The sequence below is a fragment of the Panthera uncia genome, chromosome B1 (assembly GCF_023721935.1).
Source record: "Panthera uncia isolate 11264 chromosome B1, Puncia_PCG_1.0, whole genome shotgun sequence".
Taxonomy (NCBI): Eukaryota; Metazoa; Chordata; class Mammalia; order Carnivora; family Felidae; genus Panthera; species Panthera uncia.
Window position 1 is genome coordinate 36,722,730 of NC_064811.1, and position 5,845 is coordinate 36,728,574.

Here is a 5,845-nt window from a genome sequence, read left to right on the forward strand (position 1 = left end):
ATATCACATTATGGTTTTGATATGCATTTTCCTCATGATTAGTGATATTGAGCACATTTTCACATTGCCTGTTTCTGTGTCTTCTTTGGAGAAATGTCTATGAAAATCTATTGCTCATTATTTAAGTGAGTTATCTGTTATCTTATTATAGAGTTGTTGGAGTTCCTTATATATTTTGCATATTAGCCTCTTATCAGATAATTGGTTTGCAGATATTTCCCCCCATTCTTTAGACTGTCTTTTTATTCTGTTGATTATTTCCTTTTCTGTCTAGAAATTCTGGGGTTGATAGAGTCCTGCTTGTTTTGTTTTGTTTTTTTGCCTGTGTTTTTGGTATACCCAAGAAATCATCGCCAAACCAACGTCAAGAAGCTTTTCCTATGTGTTTTCTTACAGGAGTTTTACAATTTTAAATTTTAAATTTAAGTCTTGAATCCATTTGGAGTTGATTTTTGTGTCAAATTTCGATTTTGCATGTGGATATCCAGCTTTCCCAGCATCATTTGTTGAAAAGACTATTCTTTCCCCATTGTTGATTCTTGGTTCCTTTATTAAAGATCAGTTGACTGTGTGATGTATGCATAGGCTTTTTTCCTGGCTCTCTATTCTGTTTCATTTGCCTATATAACCATCTTATACCAGTTCCAAACTATTTTAATTACTATAATTTTGTATTACAATTTGAAATTGGGAGGTGTGATGCCTCCAGGATTGTTCTTTTTCTTATTGCTCTGGCTATTTGGAGACATTGTGGTCTAATATGAATTTTAGGATTGTTTTTGTTTGTTTTGCTTTATTTTTATTTTTTTAATGTTTATTTATTTTTGAGAGGGGGCGGAGCAAAGAAAGAGGGAAACACAGAAACTGATGCAGGCTCCAAACTCTGAGCTCTCAGCTCCGAGTGGGGCTGGAACTCACAAACTGTAAGATCATGACTTGAGTGTGGTCCAACACTCAACTGACTGAGCCACCCAGGCACCCCAGGATTGTTTTTTTTTCTATTTCTATAAAAAATGCCATTGGGATTTTGATGAGTATAGCATTGAATCTATACATTGCTTTGGGTTGTATGGATTTTTTTTAAAGTTTATTTTGAGAAAGAGAGAAAGCGTAAATGGTGGGGCAGAGAAAGAAGAGAAGGAGAATCCCAAGCAGGCTCCACATGGTCATCTCCAAAGTGGGGCTGGAACTCAGGAACCATGAGATCATGACCTGAGCCAAATTCAGCCACTTAACCAACTGAGCCACCCAGGTACCCCAGGTTGTCTGGACATTTTAACAATACTAAGTCTTCCAGTCCATTAACATGAGATGTCTTTCCATTTGTTTTTGTCTTCTTTCATCAGTCTATTGTAGTTTAAAATGTATGTCTTTCACCTACTTGGTTAAATTTATTCCTAATTATTTTATTCTTTTTGATAATATTGAGAATGGGATTGTTAATTTCCCTTTTTGGATAGTTCTTTATTAATGTAAAGATCTGCAACTAATTTTTATATATTGGTGTTATATCCTATAACTTTACTGAATTCATTTATTAGTTTTGACAGTTTGTGGTATCTTTAGAGTTTTCTGCATATAAAATGAGGTCATCTGCAAACAGAGATAATTTCCTTTTTCCTTTAAAATTTGGAAGCCTTTTATTTCTTTTTCTTGCCTAATTGCTCTTGCTAGGACTTCCAGTATTATGTTTAGAAGTAGTGAGAGTAGGCATCCTTGTGTTGTTTCTGATCTTAGAAAAAAAGCTTTCAGTTTTTTACCATTGAATATGATGTGAGCATGTGGTTTATCGTATATGGCCTTTATTATGTTCAGGTAAATACCTGAACTTATTATTTCATTCCTTCTGCTAACTTTGTGCTCGATTAATTCTTCTTTTTCCAGTTCTTTTGGGGTGTAAAGTTAGGTTGTAAATTTGAGAACTTTTTTCTTTTCTAATATAGGCGTTTTTGACTATATACATCCTTCTTAGAACTCCTTGTGTTGCATCCCATGTATTTTGGTATGTTGTGTTTTCATTTTCATTTGTCTCAAGATATTTTTTGACTTCTCTTTTTATTTCTTCTTTGGTCTCTTTATTATTCAGGAAGGTATTGTTTAATGTCCAAATATTTGTGAATTTTCCTTGTTATGATTTCTAGTTTTAGTCCATTATGGTTGGAGAAGATACTTGGTATGTTTTCAACTTCTTAAGTCTGTTATGACATGTATTGTGAACTAACAAAATGCAGGGTATTTTCCAATTTGGACATTGTAGATTTTATATCTAAACATTTGGTTTGAGAGTTTTTTTATATTGTCCATGTTTCTACTTAACATCTTCAATCTTTAGTTTCTTGAACATGTGGAATATAAGTCTAATAACTGCTTTAATTTCCTTGTCTAAGTTTATCACTTGTGTTATATCTGGTTCTCTTTCAATTGATTGATTTTTCTCCTTATTATGGTTCCTATTTTCCTGTTTATTTGCATTCTTGGTAATTTTTATTTGACTTTCACATCATGAATTTTACCTTCTTGTGTGCTGGTTATTACGATTGTCTAAAACTATCTTTGAGATTTGTTCTGGGACATGGCTAAGCTACTTAGAAATAGTTTGCTCCCTTTGGGTCTTGCTTTTAAGCTTTCTAAGGTAGGGATAGAGCAGGGGTTTTACTAAAGTTAATTTCCCCTACTTGTAAAGCAAGAACCTTATTAGTATTATAACCTTACCTCATGAATTATGATATTTCTATTCTAGTTGTGGAAACAGGAACTATGTCTGTTCCTATGTGTGCTTCAGACCTGGTTCCCTCTAATCCTTTCAGGTGGTTCTCAGCCTCAGGTAGTTTCCTCACAAGTTTGTACTGATTGGTACTGAACTAAATATTCTGGGAACATTCCAGAGATCTTTTGAGTTCTCTGTGCATTTTGCTGTTCTTTGGTACTCTGCCTTACCAACTGTGGCTACAATGGCTTTCTTGGACTCCCAACTCTCTCTCCTGAACACAAAGAGACCATGAATCTCCGCCTGAGTTCTGTTTCCTTGTGTTACATTGTGGGGATTTTCTCCAGGCATTAAGCTGGGACAATCTCAGGGCTCACTTTTTGTTTCCCATTACTCCAGGATTACTGTCCTTCATTGCCTAATGTGCAGTGTTTTGAGAGCTGTTATTTCATATATTTTGTCCATTTTTTTGTGTGTAAATCAGAAAGGTAAATCAGATCTCTCTGAATCCATCTCAGCTAGTTCTAAAGAATGGTTGGATCCTTGAAATACCATTTAATGAAATTTTATTACTCCAATTCTGTCTAATGCTGAGAAGTGAGTTGCTGTGGCTAGTGGAAAAGTAATATATTTTCTTCTGTCAGTGTTACAACCTATTTGTTTCCTATAGAAGTGACTATTAAACTTTCAGAGACGTCTTCATTAAAAAGTCATTATCAGGGATTATTTATAGCTAAACATAAAAATCAATAAAAAACATGTTATGTTCATGGAATCAAGTTCAAATTCCTCAATAAAAATAAAAAAGATTTTATTTGAAAGTTTTATACAAAATTAAAATTTAGTATCTTTTTTAATGCTATATATATGTCATTTTTCTTTTCTGAATTATGTAATATAAAGAAGTTAATACAATTTTCCAGTAGTTTGACATAAATGTCCTCAAAACTCCTCTAGTTTACTTCAGTGTGCTGTATGTGTATGATCTTTTTTAATGTGTCCTATTACATGAAAACATTTGTAAGCTCTTACATGGAAAGTGAGTCTAAATCTTGAATGATCTTTTGCTGTAAGTAGCAACTGGAGAGATAGGAATTAGCATGATTGAGCTCATGAGTGTTGGTGGGGACACCCAGAAAGTTTATGTGTGCATGCATGTGTGTTTTAATTTTAGAGTTTATAATTAAAGCAAAAGTAAGGTCTGATTTGATTCATAAAGGAGATAATTTTATGGTCATTATTACTGGATATCTTGTGGCATACTGATTGCAGAAATGGCTTCAATTCTCTATCTTCCCTTATATCTGCACCTTTTCTAATATGATTGGGCATGGTGGTGGCTTATTTCACATCATTGTTATAGCAATTGCTAACTGATATACATCTGTTGCAATGCATTGGAGAAAGAATGTGATCATGTATGGATCCCTCCACACTCAAACATGATGACAAAACTTGTACAGTTGTTGGAAATACCTGCTGAAGTGGGTTTCATGACTTCCAAGCAGAGATGTTGTCTTCCCTTTTGCATCACACAGGAGTAAATGTTCCACAAATTAAGTTCCTTGGTTCAAGACTTAGACCTCCAAAGAGAAAGCAGGCATTGCAGGAGCATTAAAAGTTGACAAGATTTCATTCATTATTTTAGCCAGATATTTAAATATAAACAGTAAGATGGGCAAAAGCATTCCTAAGAGAAAATGGAAAATGTTCATATCATTCATTTCTTAAAGAAAATTTACAAGGTCTGAGAGGGCAGTGGGGGCATTTAGATATTTTAATGTAAATGGGAGTTTTAGTCAGTCATTTAGTTGTAAAGAGAGACTGGGGAACTTGATTTAAAGCTATGTTTCCATAGCAGGCTCATTGTTTTAAATTAGAATGTAAGTTTATGTGGGGTCATTTGGGCTTTGATACACGAAGAAGCATTAAAGTCACCACTCATAGGACTAGCCTTAACTAGATACTCCCCCAAAACATTGCAGTAGAATAAGACAACACTCTTACAGTAAGAGTAAGAGGAATTGAGCAATTGATTAAATGAGAAATGCCCGGTGGGTCTTCCCACTTAGGAATGACAGCACAATCTCCTGATTTAACTGCTAAGGGTGAAAAAATAGTCTTTGTGTAATCAAAAGCTAGAATGGATGAGTATTGATTTAAATGTTTCATTAAAGTCAAATTCTCCCAAATATGCCTGCCATGGTTTGTATCTTATATTTGTATTCATTACAGGAGGGTTAATTCTGGGCTACATAATATGTCATCAATATGTAGCCATCACAATTGATTGGCCATTCCTTTAATAAAAGCAAGGACTTTTGTTTTTGAAAGCCACAAAAACCAGGTAATAAGATTTGAGGAATTTATATCAGCACTGAGATTTTTCTTATTTTTTTAGATAAGATTCATAAAAATGCAGATGGTAAGAACATATAATGAGATTTAGGGAATTTTAGTTTTAATAACATAGACTAAAGTATTGTCTCTTGTTGGTAATATAATAAAGAAAGTCTTCCTGGGATTATAAACTGTGAAATTATAGCCTGAGAGACTTCTCAATGACAACTAATGCTGAGATTAAATAACAGCTTTAGAATTAAACATCACAACGTACTTTATTGAAGATTATATCTTTGTAAATAATAGATATAATGCTAAGTCAGTGTGTTATGAAATTTTTATCACTAGAAGTTAAGGAGAAAAGTTTAGGGCCAAACTGAATCAATAATTTAACATTGTAGGCTTAAGAAATTATTGACAATATCTCTTTTGTAACTGGTACAACTATTTGTACCATATAATGAAATGTTTAACCTTCATACACAGATTTTCATATAGAATTTACACTTCTGTAATAATTAAAATAAGTCCTAAATAATCTCCTTGAAAATAAGGACTTTGTAGGTCTTATCCACAGGTGTATCCTCAGCATAGGACCCAGCATAGAACCTGCAACGTAGTGGGTGTTAGTTTTCATCATTTTTCAATTTAAAATGGGAGCTGCTATGCTCCACTTATACGCAAGAGGGCATGATTGAATCTGATATCCAATAGGCTGTGCTGATAGCAGCATTTTCTTATAGTGTGGGTTTTGTTTTTTTCCAGCTGTTCTTTATAGATAGCAGCTCATTCTGG